General features: G+C 39.6%; 1 protein-coding gene and 1 pseudogene across 5 annotated transcripts in view; both read right to left on the bottom strand.

The window, feature by feature from the left end:
* Positions 1-9,945, bottom strand: part of FER (FER tyrosine kinase) — a 260,682-nt gene extending 250,737 nt beyond the window's left edge. For 4 of the 5 annotated variants that reach the window (XM_027869208.1, XM_027869210.1, XM_027869212.1 and 1 more), the window contains exon 1: positions 9,866-9,937. The gene's annotated coding sequence lies outside the window, so the exon portion shown is untranslated. Of the gene's footprint in view, positions 1-9,865 lie in introns of all 5 variants that reach the window. The other variant, XM_027869209.1, reaches the window with a different exon arrangement.
* A 7,450-nt stretch (positions 9,946-17,395) lies between these two features.
* Positions 17,396-17,896, bottom strand: LOC114048344 (annotated as a pseudogene).
* Between the last annotated feature and the right edge of the window lie 741 nt (positions 17,897-18,637).

Genomic DNA, 18,637 nt, shown 5'->3' with positions numbered 1-18,637 from the left:
CTGTGAAATTTACATACAGAGTTTAGGGAAGCCAGCAAATCACTCCAGAAAAGCTGAACTTAATGAAAAAAAGATGATTGCAGTCAAATTAAAAAAAAAATTCTGGCCATACTTTAGGGATAAAAACATATTTAAAGCTGCTATTAAACTCTTGCCATTCATTACTCATTGAAAGACACGTAAACAAGACAGGCTGTTTATTGGGATAATCATCTATTTTTTATTAATCATAATAAATAATAGCAATTAAGATAATTATTTTCTAGTAAACACTCAACCATCATTATATGTAATACTCTGTTGTACAAATTTTTTGCTGTGTAATATAGATATATATATATACACATAGATATGCTCTTAAAAAGCAAGTTTCAATAATTGCAATGTTTTAAGTAGATTTTTAAAACAGGCCAATATACATATAAGGAATATTTTTATGTATAGCATTTTTTATTCTAATTATATTTCTACTATCATATCTACAGTTTAAATTTTCCTCTCCCAAAACTTCAATAATAAACCTATATCCTCAACCCAGGTAAAATCAATTATACCAGACAAGTGATTTCATTTTTTTTTAATCTCCATCAGAGACAGCTAAGGGGGAATAGTATTTCTTGCATTAATTTTTATTTATAAGATAACTCACAGAGCTTTTATTTCAAGTATTAACAAATATTATTTTTTCTGGAACATTATTAACAGTGATAGGAATAAGGAGATAGCTATATGTGCTGGATGTAAATAGAAGAATTAATTCTGAAAGTCACAATGTAAAGAGCAATAAAGAGTCCCATGATAGATGTGAGTAGGCTGCAATACATTACCAACCAAGAATTATGCAAAAGAAGCAGTGTAGAGCATACCATCAGAAAGGTGGATGACAAGAAGAAATGGGTTAGACATATGGTGAGGATAAGAAATAACTGATGGATAGCCTGTACATTCCACTACAGAACTAAAGGAAAGCCCCTAACATGCTGAGTAGGCCCTGTGTGGAAGGCCTTGGGCAAGCCATGATAAGCTGAGAAGGTAAGGATGGGCTGTGATCTGCATTCTTGGAGGGATTGCCCACAAGGAGGAGATACAGATCCATCCCATACCAAAAAAAATTATATAAGGATAAGAGAAGAGACCATTTGTCAGATGTTACTCCTTAACTTCAACACAAGGATTTCGTTTTAAGTTAAAAACTGACATAATGATTGCAAAAACTGATACTGTGATTCTATAGTAAAGAAATAATTTAGAGGTAAGAAAAAGTAAGGTAATAATAAGTACTCTATTTCTATACCACTTTTAAGTGCTTATGTTCAGGTCCCAGAAGTCTACAGTCTGTAAAATTCACATATTTAGTTCAATCACTCCTGAAAAGCTGAAGTGAAAGAAAAAAGGTCTGCAGTCAGATAAAAAAATTCTGGCCACACTTTAGGGATCAAAATATATTTAAAGCTATGGTCAACCTCTTGCCACTCATGCTAATTATTATTTTCCATTGTCCTAAAGAACAAAAAGTAGCATGGAAAATCCTAAATTTCAAATTATTTGAACATAATTTTAATCAATTGGATGAATTTGTGTTAATGATTTACTTACACTTATTTAGTCAAATAAAGAGATTCTTCACTTTAAGCAAACGTGATAGACAGAATCTGAATTTTTATTCATGTAGGAAGAAAAATAATTTATATATGCCAAAGTATCAAAGTTAAGAAATTTTCAGATTGGAACTTAACAATTTAGACATTATTAGGTCTACCAGGGAAATGAGATCAGATATTTTTACTTTATTCAAATAATTTGTTTAGATGAACAGAATTACAGGTAGTGTTTATCACATATTACATTTTGCAGGAATAACTGATCAAATACCTGGTAATATTAAAAGTATAATATAAAACCTAAAGGAGTAAACATTACATATTTAAAATTTTATTATAAAAGAGATCACAAAAAGAACAATATATTGTACATAAACTAAAAGACAATCGCTTCTCACTATGTTCATCTCAGTTCATTCTGAGTACTAATTCCTGTAAATGTTATGTCCCTGTTCCATCTAATGGAGTCCTGACCATCAACTTCATCAAGCTTGCACACCTCAGACTAATTTTTAATTTAGATAATCATTACCTGAAATCCATCCTCGGAGGGCCTCCACTTATCTGCATGTTGCAATATTCTATAGCCTTCCTGAGCTAATAGACTGATATTGCAGAATATCTATTTTCAAAGGGTAGAGTAACATCAATGACAGTGGCAATGCAGTTCTTATTATCCAATATTACTAAGTCTGGTCCTAAGGCCTCTCCTAGTCTTGGAATTGTTGAATTTGCCCAAATCTCAGTTTTTTTCTGGCACTTTGATGGTTCTAACAAGTCTAAGATATTATCATGCTATCGGGTAATAGCCCCACTCAGTTGAGGCCTACAGTGGTAGAGTACATGTGGGAGAATTTCATTTGATGCCCCACATCAATAAAAGAGCTTAGCTCCAGAGTCAAATCTTCCGGCCCCATTCAATGAAACACTGGCCAGTCTGGCTCTGTGAATGAAGTGCCAGACCACAAATAGGTAAAAATTCCCACATAAAAAAAAAAAATTGAGGCCATAGCCATTGAGGTGATGGGATATATTTTATGCTGAAAAGGTTTGCTGACTAGCTTCTGTTTAAAATAATATCTTATAAAAATCTTAGTGCATATTTCAAATTCCTCTCTACTCCTTCTAGAGCCAACACCCAAGACACCATATTTTATTCTCCATTCAATTGAGATTTTAGAGCTGACAATTATCAGGAGGCTACTCATAACTGGGATCAGATGTTAGGAGCTATTGCATCTTTGTATCCAAATTCTCCTTCCATAGAGCCATTTAAATAAATGACGAGATCTTCCAATGAAGGGTTACATTTAATTGTGTTCCTCCCTGTATCACTAGGAGTACAGTGAGGCAGTTGGCCCAGACTGGCTGATGTAGAAACTTTACCCTATGAGCCACCTAATGACTGATGACAGCTAGTACAACTAGTGGCAGGAGGTTCACTCTCCCCAGAACCTCTACGTTATAGGGGAGATACAGGTACTTAATGTGGCTCTTTGAGGGGTGTAGCCATCTCCTGGTATCTTTTAAATTTTTCTGTCCAAGAGTCCGAGGGCACTCTTAGGGACCACACCATTCTTAACACGGAATGACATAGGTGCAGGGTAAGAAAAAAGTATTTACTATACCCGTTTTCTGACAAGGAGCCCAATTAGACTTGTCCATTAGGTCTAAGTCTGTGGTCATTTAGTTACTGCATCCTTCACAGAATTTGCAGTGTGGAACCCCATAGGAATTCCAAGGTAAGAATAGGTGTTAAACATCACTGAAATCCCCTAACTTTGAATTTGGAATTGTATGGGGAATTCCTTCTTCTTCTGGTCATCGGTCAATAAGGTTGTACATTTGGTCTCATTAAAAACGTGTTTGGCAACCTCACTTATACCTTTCAGCATTTTAGTCAGGGAGCCAATGATGTCAGCAACCATGGGTAAATCATCTGCATATGCTGGGACATTAATTTTCCTATTGTAAAAATCATACTCTAGTCCTGTATGTAAGTTCCTGCAAATATCAGAGCATGTATTATCAGTTCTAGTGTTATTAAAAATTATAGGCTTAAGAGGGTAACTTTACCTCACCGTGGCTAGATGTTAATGCCTGCTGTAAGGCTGTGCAGACAGAGTCCGTGCTGTCCTGGCAGAGTCCATAACATTAATCAACTCTTCATGCAAACCAACTCATTTGAGTGCTAAAGATATTGTTTTGTGTGACAGTGAACCAAATGCATTGGTTGGAGTGAGCCAGGACACCCCACACATTTTCCTTTTATATTTGGCTTCATTCAATAGGAACTGCAATAAATAACTGCCGGCTGCAGCCATCAGTAGACATGAAGCCCTTTTGACTCCCGATGATGCATCCGTTTCTTATCCTCTAATCAATGAGTCTTTTACTCATGGTGGAAGCATGGACCTTACCCATGGTGTTACCCCAGGAAATAGATTTCCAACTGGATGATTCATTCCTATCACCTTTTCTGTAAATTTAAATAGCCATAGATGACTGTCACTCTGGGAAATAACTATACTGATAAATTAACAATAATATTTAAAAATGTTCCTCGGGATCAATCTTCTTCCATATTTTATTCCATACAGTCTTGGGACTGCATACAGACATTTTAATCAGTCACATACCCCAAACGGAGTAAATGGATCACAAAATGGGCTCCTTAACTCAGCAGGAGTACCATACTTTGCTACTAAAGTATATGTTAACTATAGGAGGGGTGGCACTTGGCCTGAATGCTTTTTTAAAAGTATTCATACAATGTTACCCTGTAGATCTGGAGTATCAAGCCCTCATGAGTTACCTATCTGCAAGCAGGTTTAGTGATTAGCTCTATACAGTTTCCACAACCTAAATTATTAGTAATAACACAAAAAGGATTTGACTGCAAATGGAGAGAGTGGGTATTTTTGTTGCATGTAATTCAGTTAATCTTTCAGGGTCTCAGTTTTCTTATCTGTAAAATCAAGGTTTAACTAAATTACTATTAAGATCACTCCCTCCCGTTCTAAAATTCTGTGACTCTATGGTAAATATTAACCATCTATTTACTTTACAAAAACTTGCCCCATGGGCAGTTTTTTTCCAGAATACACCTATTTCATAAGCATGAGATACCAATATTAAAAAAGAAGTTTCTTTCTTTTACAAACATCTGCTACAGAAGACAATGCCAAGAATATTTTGTATGGTAGCTAGTCCCATATTAAAAATTAATCACAGCTCAATCATAGATAATTGAGAAATCATTGTGTTTTAACAATAGCTAATAATAGCCATTTATATAGCACTATAAAGTCTGCAAAGCACTTTACAATTCTTGTCTCATTTCAACCTCACAACAATCTGAGAAGTCGCTGCTATCATTACCATCCCCAAGTTACAGATAAGGAAGCCAAGGCACAGAGAGGTCAAGTGACTTGCCCAGAGTCACATGGCAAGTAAGGGCAAATTTGAACTCCTCTTCCAGACTCCAGCTCTACCATTCTATCAGGCACTCATAGCGGTGGTGGTACCACCAATAGTCCCACCTACTGGCCTATTATATCACATTAAAATGAGAAACCATGTTTGGTGTAAAAAATAACTCCAAGGCATCGAAGGTTAGAAAGGAAATAAGGCAGGCCTACACAACATATAGCCTGAGGGCCCGACTGCAGCCCACCAAAAGATTTCAGGCTGCCCACAAAAAAACATAGAGGATGTAAAACATGCCTGTACAACATACTGCGGGCTGCGTTGGCACGCCACAAGTGGCATGCCGCAAGTGGTCCTTGGGCTGTATGTTGTGCAGGCCTGAAATAAGGCTTCGGTTAAAGGTTGTTGTTGTTTGCCCTTTGTTCTCAAAGGGGACCATGACATCAGGAAGGTGATGCCATGACTTGCAAGTGAATTGGATTTAAGTGAGGAAGGGCTATGTAAAGTGACCAAGTCTCACTCTCTCTCCTCTGGGGAGATCTGTGGGTCCAGTGCCAAGATATGGATCAGAACTGGAGATGGCCCCAGAAGCAGTGGGAGACCTTGGCCTTTTTAAGTTAAGGTCTTTCCCAGGTCTCAGTTTGACAGAGGCAATGCCCATTCCATGATTAATGCTAAGTAAGAAATGCGGCTAAGAATGGCCTCTTTTTCCTAGTAAAAAAAATAAAATAAAATAATCAATCTGGGAAGGGAAGACCCTCAGGATTTCTGGCCAAAACAAAAATAATTGCTATTTACACTCACTTGGAGCCATCAGGGCCCAAGCAATGACCATGTGAGGCTTGGGCTGGAACCTATTGTTGGCTAATCAATGACAGCCTGAGTAATTTGAGTTTAAGGGATGGTCCTTAAGAAGGAAATCAAGCCTTTAAGTTAAAGAATGCCATAGTAGAGTACCTAAATACTTAAGTTGGAAAGCTGTTATAGCAAAAATGATTGGCCTTTTGGCTAGAAATATTGGAAAATTTTCAGAAACTGCAGGTTTACTATAAAATCAAAAGACCTACAAAGATGGAAAGGTAGGTTCCACATATACCAAAATAGTCACAGCAGCATTTTTTTTTGTACCAAAGAGCTACTAAGAATAAGATGTTCATAATTTAGGAAATGACTAAACAAATTAGGGTACTATCTTAAATCCCAGAACACTGCAGATCCTCCTAGAATGCCATTTGCTCGAAGTTTGAAATGTTGTCCTTCAAAGGATATAAAGCTATATAGCAGATGATGGTATAGTGAAAGTAATTGGCCTATTAAAAACCTGAATTATTTCTACTATAATTATTGAATCTTTAACATTTAAAGTGTTATAAGAGTTGTACCAAATTAATTTTAAATTATTTAAAATACTGTATTTAAGGTTAACCACCACTAACAGGGAAAAAAACCCATTATGCAGCATGAAAGTTCAAGAAGGGCAATTTCTAAATGTTACTATGAACTAACATTTTCACATGAAGTAATTTGTTATCTTCATGGCCTCAATGAGGCTGGTATCTCAAAGATAAAGTGTCTCCCATCTATTATTAAAGATTTCTTGAAAGCTTTAAAAACAGAAATAAACTTCCTGAAAATATTTATCCGAGCAAGGAATAAAACAAAGATGTTCTCCAAAAGTCCACTGTGATAGAGGAGGAGATCCAGCTCAGAGACCAAGCTGAAGCGTTCCTTGTAGATAATAAGGAATTCCAGATGCTCCTGTTTGCAGATGATATTATGCTGAATGCTTCAAGTCCAATAACACTGCAAATCCTCCTAGTGATTTATAATCGCTCAAAGAAACCTGACCTAACCATCCAGAAAGAGCAAATGGATGAAGAATATCTGTTGACCAGATTTTATTATGCATTTGGATGACACCCTATAGAGTTTGTCCAACAGTATGCATGTCTGAAATATCAGATAGGGCACAAACTTGAACAAGAGAAAGAGAACATGCTGGATTGCTTTTTGGAAACTGCAAAACTCTTTTATTGACACTAAGGTTTTCACGAAAGCAAAGGACCACCTTTTTAATATTACCATTTACCAGTGTGGTTATAAGGCAGCAAGACCAGGAACACTACTGGGTCTCAAAAATTAAAATAAGGGGGCAGCTAGGTGGTACAGTGGATAGAGCACCGGCCCTGGATTCAGGAGGACCTGAGTTCAAATCTGGACTAAAACACATAACACTAGCTGTGTGACTCTGGGCAAGTCACTTAACCCCATTGCCTGGCCCCCAAAAAAAAAAAAAATTAAAATGAGTTTCACACAGAGGTCAATGAACATCACGAATAGTGTGAGTATGCTGTAACAGAATTCCAAAGAACAAAAATAAATACGTTTTCAAGGAATTGTAGGATAGGAAGATAAGCTGGTCACATAACAAAAAACAAGGTCTGAGGTAAACAGAAGTGGGATCCACTGATTCTCTGTGGCAAATTTGATACGCCATCAGTATCAGTATCATAATAGCTAGTGTTTATATAACATTTTAAGGTTTCCAAAGGATACCCAAATCAAAGAGATCACCAAGTCCATTTGAGTATTTATCTCACAGTAACTAAATTCCAATAAATCTGGGTATTTATCAAGAGACCTGGATTATAAATTGCAGTTCCTGGCAAACTCAAGGCTCTTCAAAAATTGGGCCCTTAAAAAACAGATCCTTAATAGTATGTCTATAATGCATTGACAAAACAATGTCTAGATTTGCAATTTTATAGGGTGCTACTAAATGTAGCAAGCCCCAGAACACTATAATATCTCTGTAAAGTTCATAGCAATGTGAGTGTTCTAGTCACATACACAAAGACAAACTGAATGGAATTTACGTGTTATCTAAATTATAATCATCTAGATGGTTAGGTTATTAAATTAGTCCAACTATGGACTTTTCTTGAGTAGGTTATATAAACGGGACAATAAGATGGTCCTAGAATTGAGGGAAAGACAGGGCTGAATCACATGTGAAAAATTCCATGTTTTCAAGTATCCTAAACTGTTCACTGAGGCATAAGTCTGTCTCACACCACTGTTATCAAAATGATACATGAATCAGAGGAATTACAAAAAAAATCTGGAGTCACAACAAGTTGCCAAAGGGCAATGGAAACACTAATGATAACCTTAAGTAGGCTGTAACATATTATATCTATAGTCAACAACACTAAAAAACATCATGAATGTCATGTATGACCAGAAAATGAGGTGGGCTAATCATGTAATAAGAATGAAGGATAACAAAATCCCGAGTGCTGGAAATGGAGGCTTTCAGCACATGGTATATGTGTTTTATAGGGAAACACGGCCAAGAATTTTAGGGAATAAGATGACCAGGAAGAAACCTGTATTGATAGGAGTATTCACAGCAAAGAAAATTAGGCAACATCAAAGTACTCTTTAGTACACCAAAAGTACTCACTCCAAGAATCCAAAAAGCCTTCATCACAGTGCCTACCTCTTTATTAAAGAATAATGACTCATGCTAAATAACACAGCTGTCCAAAACAGCAATCTGTGGCAAAGTTAATTGGAATTTAACTTTCCCCACCATTTCTCCTTCCCGGTGAGCCCAAAGTTTCTATCTGGTACAATAATAATAATCTGACATTTTACATAGTTTGCAGAAGCCATCAGCTACCAAGTGTCGTAAATGGATTTAAACGGGGTCTTTACCCACTATAACACGTGCTGGGTCAGGATATTGTCTCTTGCTGTCAAACTGATTTATATTTTTGTAACTTGCCTTTGGCCACGCCCACGGCCTCAAAAGGCTGGCCAAAGGTAGGTTACATCTTTAAAAGCCCGGTTTTTTGGAGGGGGAAAGGAGAGGGATCAGAAGAAAACTTTAGAGAACAAACTGTAATTGTAGAATAGAAGTCGGTTTCAAAATGTGTCAACTATGCAATTTGCTGCCTCCTCTGAACGTAACGAGAAGATTGCCAATTTTTCACAATACAGAATGAAAAATGAAAACAAAAATCTGTCAATATAAACAAATCACTACATAGTGAGACTACTTGTATCCCAAAAGAAAAAAATAAATTAAAATGCTTTACCTATGGAATCCTATTGGTTTTAAGTAATGTCTCCCATCCCTCCTAACACCTCTCAACCCCGAAATCACTTCATTCCCAGGGCAGACAGGCTGAAACGAAGGGAAAAAAACTAGAGGCCCTTGTCCTTTTCATACCCTAAGGGAAACTAAGGAAATGGGGGGATTGCAAGACCCCCCAGGTCTCAGGGTGGCCTCCTCCCACTGCCCCCACCCCCCCCCCGCGCCCCCTCCATTAGCGCTGCCCAGGGGAGGGGGAGGCAGCCAGGCAGAGGAGCTGGGAGAGAATGGTGGACACTGGCAGGGTAAGGACCACGTACCCCTCGGCTGGGGACACTAAGTGACCCCCTGACCCAGCAGCCGGAGCAGGGCGGGGCGGGGGCGGAGCCATCTCCAGCCACCTCCCCTCCCCCCTTATCTGGCACCCCCCGGGACCCCAGAGGGGCAGGCCCGGGCCTCCGACCTCGGGGCTCTAGGCTCGCACCCCACCCTCCACGCGAGAAGCCCCTCACCTAGCCCGAGGGAGGGTGGGCAATGGCCCCGGGGCTGGGAGGTGTGGGGGGGAGTAGGAGAGGAGGAGGAGGAAGAGGCGGAGCCCCCGCCAAGGCCACCACCTTCGCAGCCGAGCCCCGGGCGCCCCCCAGAGGGCGCGGGGTGTTGCCCCAGCTCCGGGTTCGCCCTCCCCGCTCCCCCAGCGTTGCCCGGGGCGACGGCGGGCGCGCGGAAATGCACCTACCTAGAACCTGACAAGCAGGAGCCCCTCAGACCCGGAGCCGTCAGTCACCACCCCGCATCACGGGGACCTGCGCAGCCAATGGGACCCACCGCCCCGACCCGCCTTGGCCAATCCCGTCGCACTCCGGCCTCGGGGCTCCCCCGAGCCCGGAGCCAATGGGTGCTGGCGAAGGCGGGAAGCCTTGCCTCTCTCCCAGCCCCGGCCTCCGCCTCCGCTTCCCTGGAGGCGGGTGCGGCCGATTGGCCGCTGCCTGGGAGGGGGCGGGGCTGGGTCGCGGTGGGCTCTCCGCGAGAGGGCCGGAGGGCATGGGTGGGGCAGCCCCTCCGGGGCTAGCAGGCTGGGTCCTGGTGGCTGGGCCGGGCCTCCGAACGTGCCTCTCTCCGGTTCCATTCTCTCTGGGCACCCCGGGGGGCCAAGGTGGGTCTTGGGAGCAAAGATCCGGAAGGGACCCCACATTTTACATATGAGGAGGCTGAGGCCCAGAGAGGGGAAGTGACTTGCTCAGGGTCACGCAGGTTTAGAAGTAGCCCAGCCAAGATTTGAACCCAGGTCCAACGTCACCAAATCCAGCCCCCTTTCCACGACACTAAGCATGTGGGGTCTGGCCTGGGCAGGGGCACCACAGGAAACTGCAGGGTTCCCCACTGGAGCCCAGGGAGGCTTGGGTCCGGCAGATAGACTGAGGCCCCCCACCCCACGATTTCTGAGGGGGAAATCATAGGATTCATACCGAAAAGCAAAAGGGCTTCTAGCTCAGCCCTCTAATTTTACAGAGAAGACCCCGAAAGATCAAGTTGTGTAGCTAAACTCAAACAGAAAGCAAGCGACAGAGCAGGGATTCAAACCAAACTCCTCTGCCTCCGGAACTTCTCCCTGATGCTGTGAAGGAGTGAATGCTGAATTTGAGAATTGGTAGTTTCTACTCCCAAAACGTCCCTTAAAGGAGGGCCTGAGGATCTGAGAATCTAAGCTAGGCCACTCAAACTGCATAGGCCAGCAGCAGCCTTCCATGGACTAACGGGGAAAGCAGGGGAGAGAAGTTAAATGAGCAACGACAATTCAACAAAGCAAAGGTAATACAAGGCATTATGTGGAAGAAAGTCGTATAACATGATCTGTTCAAAGACACTGCTCCTGGGAGAGTACTAATTTTTAAATCATCTTGTTTTAAGTTAGGCAACACTAAGTTCTAGCAAATCTTTCCAAAAAATGTCCCGTGCTTCCTAAGAAAAAAAAGAAGAAAATCACACCGTGTATTTTAATTCCAAGGCAATGGTGCTTTTTGGCTATTGTGGTCAGTCCTGAAAATGAGAAAGAGTAAATTTGAAGCATATTTAAACTGCAAAGAAATCTAAGCAAATTTTGACTTGAAGTCCAAAATAATGTGAATGAAAAATGAGAGAAGGGGAAGTGGATCACTTTTTTGTTTTGAAATTTTGAAAATTTTCTGTCAATCCCCTTGGCTCACTGGTTGAGGCAGAGAAGTTATAATATTTATTGCTTCCCATTGCCACTTCCAGGTTCTCCCCCTACCTCCATCACTCAGTATCCTTTCTTCCTTTTGAGGTCCATATAATCTATATTTTCCACCCAATCAAAATCCTGGTCACCATTGTCTTTAGATTTCCAGGGCAATCTTTCCTTTCTCAACAAATTCAGTACCTAACTCTAAATCTTTCTCTTCTCCCCAACTCCTGCCCTCATATTAGAGGACTTCAACATACTGACACTCCTTCAAACATCCTAACCACTCAGTTCCTTAACTTACTCACTTGCCACAACCTACTGCTATTCCTTAATTCCCACCTCAGCCATACACAAAGATGGTCATACCCTCCATCTTACCAAAGCTCACAAATGCACCAATTCCATTTTTCCAGGAACTCCAAAATCCCATTAGCTAATCATCATTTACTGGCTTTCCACTTCCCCCTGCCTTCCTATACCAAACTCTACTCTTGATTTATACTTCAGCCTCCCATTTCACACCCCCTCAGTTCTCTTCCAGGCTATCTCCCCTGTACTAATTACTTTCTCTTCTTTCCCCCATCTTGACCTTCTGGTGAACCAGTTCAACTCTACACCTTCCTCTTCTCTTGAATATCTGGCCCCCTTACATCTCTGATTGTGCTTTGCCAAGCCTCAGCCTTGGATCACTCCCCCCATCAGAGGCCTTCACATGCACAGGTGAAAAAAATCACAATCATTCCGAATGAATCCACCACAAAATTATACAATCTCAATTAAATCCTCACTGCTGCTAGGCAACAGTTCCATACCTGCCACATCAACTTATTACCCCATTCTGGATAGCAGCTCTTCCAAACCTTTTTATCCCTCCTCAAACTTCCAATGGCTGCCACTCACCCCTCTCACACTCTCAGCTAAGAACCTTGCCTCATGTTTTACAAGAAAAAAAAAAAATACAGCTATTTGTTGAGAGCTCCTCCTTCCCCCTCCTCCTCATATCACTCAGATGCCTTCTACCACTACCTTTGCTTTCATCTCTGTCTCACATGAAGAGGTAGCCCTGGCCAAGGAAAATCCTCCTCTCTACACAAGCAATCCCATTCTATCCCATCTCTTCCAACAGATTGCCCTCTGTCATCCCACTCTCACTTATCTTTAATCTTTCTTTATAAACTGGCTCCTTCCCTACTGCCTATAAACTTACTCATGTCTCTCCCATCCTTAAAAAAAACCTCACTTGATCCTTCCATCCTGCCATCCCATATCTCACCTGCCATTTGTGGCTAAACTCCTTGAGTAGGCCATCTGCAATGGGTGCTCCACTTCCCTCTTTTTGCTTTCTTCTTGACTCTCTACAATCTGTTTTCTGACTTTACCACTACATCAACACTTTTCTTTTCAAAGTTACCAATGATCTCCTGATTGCCAAATCTAATGATGATTATTCAAGCCATGTTCTTCTTGACCTCTCTATAGACTTTGACGCTGTCAATTGCCACTTTTTCCGTGATACTCTATTCTCCCTAGGTTTTTGGACACCACTCTGTCCTGGTTCTCCTACATATTTGTTTGCTTGTTGTCTCCCCCGTTAGATTGTGAGCTCCTCAAGGGCAGGGACTGTCTTTAGCCTCTTTTTGTATCCAGAGCACTTAGCACAGTATCTGGCACATAGCAGGTGTTTATTAAATGTTTATTGACTGACTGACTTTGAGTTGGCCCCTTATTCCTGGACAATTTATTACTGAATTATAATTGTCTTTGTAATGGGTTCAAGTAGGATTTAAAAAATTGTACTTGGTATAGATTTTGGGAGGCAAATTTGGACATTCTATATGTTGTACTTTATGTTAATAAAGCCTTTGATTTTGGGGGGGAAATTGTTTCTGCAAAGTCTTTATTGTCCATAATAATAACTTATGTTTATACATACATTAAAGTGCTTTAAAGTTTCCAAAGCCTTTTACGTTTTGTCATTAGTACCTAAAACAACCCAGGAATTGTCTCCATTTTACAGATGAGGAAAGAGAATCAAAGAAGTTAAGATAATTCTGTAAGTATCAGAAGCAATATTTGAACCAGGTCATTCTAGCTACAGGTTGGGCACTTTACTTAGTACATCAGTCTGCTCTTTGCAGAAATGAAAATATTTCTTGATATAGTAAAGCTAAAGTAAAACAGGAATAAATTACAGCTGAGAACAGAGAGATTGTTTCAACAAGGGAAGCATTGTGGTACAGTGGAAAGATTGGACTGAGATTCAGGAGATGTTGGTTCTAGTCTAGTCCCAGTTCTATCACTAATTAGCTATATCCCCTTGGGCAAATCACTTTACCTCTCTGTCTCTCTTCCTTTAACTTCAAAATAACAGTAGAATAAAAGATTTGTTGTTCATTCATTTCAGTCATGTCCAATTCTTCATGACCCATTTGGAATTTTCTTGGCAAAGATATTGCAGTGGTTTGTCATTTCCTTCTCTAGCTCATTTTACAGATGAGGAGCTGAGATACACAGGGTTAAGTGACTTGCCCAAGGTCACACAACTAGTAAATGTCTGAGGCCAGATTTGAAATCCTGAAGATGTCTTCCTGATTCCAAGTTCATTTGAGATTAGATAATTTCTAAAAGTCCTTCTAGCCATAAAATTTTGTGATTGGAAGAAATGTGTGTTTTTGAGGACCTTATGGTTGGGAAGAGAGGCAGAAACAATACAAAAGGTCTTCCTGTTTAATTCATAAGTATAGGCAGTTCTGGAAATAATTTTGTTGTTGTTTTGTTAAAGATATAATAGTAAATTACAGTACTTGTTATACATAATATACAACGATGCCAATAGGACACATTGAAATATACTGAATACTGAAAACAACCAGAATCTTTCCTATTTTTCTTTTATAATTTCTTCCCCTCCATTTAATTCAGATTTTTGATTCTCAAGAAGTGATTATAGCAAGTTCTTACATATGGTTCTTATATAGTCTTATAATTCCTTGTCATACATTTTACATTTCTGTATACCCCAAAATCTGAAATACTGCTTGAATTTCATATGATTACATTAATTGTAAACAACTCTCCATACATCTTAGACCTTTAAGATGTAGATGAATAGGTAACATAAGGCACAAAGAAGATTCATGAAAAATACCAAAAAAATTACACTATCCATCTAACCCAATGGGATAATTGACATTAGCTACTAGCTTGGGCCTCCCTTCTGTCAAACAACCTTATTAGCATTATTTCCATTCTTAAATCCTTACTACTTTCTGGTTACAGATACTTATACTTCTGTTTAAGTTAAAAAAAAAAAGCACCATTTAAAGAGTACAGAAAGTTGCATTCTGCATGCTAGTCTTAGGTAATTATAAAATGAGCAAAAAATTGTCTTTATTAACCATTTGTACCTTTGCCACACCCCCTTCATCTCAGTAACCTTTCCTACCTCTATTTTAAGGGGAAATTCCTTCATGAAAAATAATATCATTTTTTGTAATGATGTTTTGAGGCTTGCAAAGTATTTCATATATTTGATAACTCATGTGTTTTCAACATTTTAATTTATCAGAGGCATGTTATAACAAAATCATAATCAATATCCCTTCATGCCTATTTTTTCTTTTCCCCCTTCATTTTCCATCCATTCTAGCTCTCTCCTCTATGCCCCAACCACACTAGTCTACTCCCTGTCCACTACACATATCCCATCAATTCCTCCCTCCTTTCTTTGGGTAATGTTCATCTTTATTTCTAGAATGCTCCCCTTGGTCTTCTCTGCTTCTGGAAATCTTACCTACCACATAAGATTCAACTCAAGTGCCACCACCCCCAGGAAGCCTTCCATTGTCTCTCTAATCAGAAATGATTTTTCAAATGTGGGAAGATGGCAGCATGCTAGGAGAATTCCAGATCTACCAGAATCATTCCATCAAGGCTTAGAGATATACCAAACAACTAAGCCAAGGAGGGAATGACATCTAGACTTCCTCCTACCCAACTTGGGAATCCAGAGAGAGATTCTTGAAGTCCTTTGGCAATCCTAGAATAGTGAAGTCACCAGGTCAAGAGCCAAGTAAAGAAGGTGGAGTGTGCAGGCAGTCCCCTGGGAACCTTCTAGGCAGTCTCAGTCCTCCCTCCATGACCATCACAGTACCCAGACCTAGTCAAGCTCAAGCTTTCCAAAGGCCCTTGGCTACAGGAGAGTGACTTGGGGCATCCTCAGAGTCCCAGCACAGCTGTGATACAGGTGGGTACCCAGCACAAGAATGACTCCTGAGCCCAGCACCAGGGGGAAAGGACTCCAGGAGGAGATCTATATTTCACCACTGGACCCAGATGACTCTTAAGGAGAAAGTAAGGCTAGTGACTTTGCACAGCAACAATAGCAGGGAGAGCCCTGAGAAAAGAACGAACCCTCAGGCAAAGCCTGTGAGTTTCATGAAGGAGGAGCAGAATTTGTCCTACTATATTCAGGACCAAGAAGGCCCTGCCCATAATATTCAATTGTTGAGCTTGACCTAACCAGTTACCCCACCACTCCACCCCCCATGAGCAAACCAAGGAAAAATCCAACTACAATGAGGAAATACCTTGGTTTGAGGGACTCCCAACAAATAAACACGGAGGAGGATGGTAACTCCACAAGTCCAGGCAAAAGTTCAGAGAAAAATAATTAACCTTTAGTGGAATAGAGGATTTCCAAGCATTCCTAATGAAAAGTACCTGAACTGAACAGATATTTAGAAATGGAAAGGAAGGCACTAAGAAAAATATAGAAAAATACACATATTGGTTTAATTGAAAGGGAATATGTGGGGCAGAATTTTTTACATGTTAATGGGGGCAATATCTTTTCAGAATTGTAAATCTGTAAAGGTTATAGAGAAAAATTAAAATTATAGAGGGTCTGTGGGTGGTTTGGTTTGGTCTTGATAGTAGGAGAAGACAAAAATAGGAGGGACCAGAGACTATACTGGCATAATAGAAGTAAGATCACGAGTATATGCCCACAGAAGAAAGAGTATAACATGAACCTCATTTTCATCTAAATTAGATAAAGAAGATTTAATATAATTACCCATACAAATACTTATAGAAGTCTCAATATAGAATATATTGAATTCAAAAGGGAAATTAGAGGGAACAGGGAAAAAGAAGGGTTAGAGAGGAGTCTAAGGGAAGGGGTGTTAACAGAGGATAGTCATGAGCAAAACAATCTAGAATGTTGGAGAGAAGAACATGAAGGGAGAATTAAAAGGAAAGAGTAAAAAACCTGATACCTGGTGCAGGATAAGAAGAAAAGACAGTTCAGTGGACAGAGCACTGAGCCTAGAGTCAGGAAGACTTGAGCTGGAATCCAACCTCAGACACTTCCTAGTTTTATGACTTTGGACAAGTCACAACCTCTGTTTGCCTCAGTTTCCTCATCTGTAAAATGGGAATAATAGTAGCACATACCTCCCAGAGTTCTTGTGAGGATCAAATAAGATAGTAATTGTAAGGCATCTAGAATAGTGCCTAGCAAATAGTAATCTCTATATAAATGTTAGCTATAATTATTGTTATCATTATTATTATAAAAGAAGTATAATAGAGAAGAAACAGATTTTTTCACTTTTGAGATCAAAAGTCAGGAAAATGCCCTCTCTTTTACCACCTATTTCTAATTTATAAAGAGGAAGGTGGGAAAAAAAGAGGAAAAATTCAAGAGGACAGGATGTAGGGGCATAAACAATTAATAATCATAGATGTGAATGAGATGAACTCATTTATAAGACAGAAAAGGTTTGAAAAGGAATGAGAAAACAAAATCTGACAGCATGTTTTTGTTTTTGTTGTTTTTTTTTTGTTTTGAGGGGGTTTAAATGCATTTTATTTTAGACAACCTACATGACATGTTTTTAAAAACAATGCCTCCACTCCAAGTAAATTAAGGTAAAAAACAAATGAATAACACTCAAGATGACATGAGTCCAAGTTTGTCCAAGTCCTAGTGTTGTGTAGATAACAAAAAGCAGCAGCCAGGTATGATGACAGGTGACTCAAAGTAATCAGCTGAATTTGTTAACATTTCTCCATTTCTCATCATCCTTAAAGAAAATCATATATGGAGTCACACCATCCTCACAGAAGTCCAAGAGAGCCACCATGCCATCTGGATTCATGTTTTCGCCTATGAATAACTGATAGTTTTTAAAATTAGCAAGGATGTGTTTGATTTGTTCTGCAGTTCCCATTATAAAAAGTTTTACTCTATCTAGCTTGTGTTCTTCGAGTCTGCCCTTGATTGATTTCATGTAGTCTTTGATGTACTTTTTGTAGGATTCTTTTGTGAAACTAGTTTCTTGCAGATGATGGTTTATTGCTATGTCAACTCCAGTGATTACAGTGGCATCTGTTCCTTCATCCTCAGGACCTTCAGCAGAGGCATTTCCATTGACGACCATCTTCCCCTTCACCTCCAGGCACAGCCCATTCGATGATCTCCCAGATCTTGTAAATGTCGGAGAACATCTCATCATGGCTGATGAGGTCTCAGTAGATGATCATGGCAAAGGAAGGAGGGAGGCGGCTGCGCCAGCGCTGTGGAGGCTGGGAGCTCAGTGTGAGCACTTAGCAGCTGGAGCCCCTCTTGGGGAAGAGTGGGGAGCAGGCAGAAGAGCCATGTTTTTGTTTTTGTCTTCACGAGAAACACACTTAAAATACAAATATCCACACAGAGTTCAAATGAGGGGCTAGAACAAAATCTATTATACTTCAGCTGAACTAAAAAAAAAAAAGTCATTGTAGTAGTCATGATTTCAGATAAAGATAAAATATAAAAATGATCAAAAGAGAAACAGGGAAATTATATAATGCTTAAAGGTACAAATAAATAAACAAATAAATATCAATACTTAATATATATGATAGCATCTAAATACTTAAAGGAAAAGTCAATCAAATTGGAAGAATAAATAGATAGTCAAACTATAATAATGGGGGGGTCCTAAATGTACCCATTTCAGACCTAGACAAATCTAATCAAAAGATAAATAAGAAAGAAGTTAAGGACCTGACTAGAATTTTAGAAAAATTAGAAATGACAGATCTTCCTGGTGATTGATGAAAAGGAATAGAAAGCAATTTACATATTTCTGGGCTATACATGGCATCTTTCAAAAATTTATCATGTGTTGGGGCATGAAGTCCCCATCAAAAAAATGTACATATCATTTAACTATCACAGTGCAACAAAAATTATTTTCAATAAAAGACCTATAAATAAAGAATTAAAAAGTGATTGAAGACTAAATGACATATTTC

The sequence above is a fragment of the Vombatus ursinus genome, unplaced genomic scaffold, assembly GCF_900497805.2.
Source record: "Vombatus ursinus unplaced genomic scaffold, bare-nosed wombat genome assembly UNPS02014792.1, whole genome shotgun sequence".
NCBI classification, from domain to species: Eukaryota; Metazoa; Chordata; class Mammalia; order Diprotodontia; family Vombatidae; genus Vombatus; species Vombatus ursinus.
Note: the sequence above shows the minus strand (reverse complement) of the source record. Positions and strands in the feature narration are given on the sequence as shown.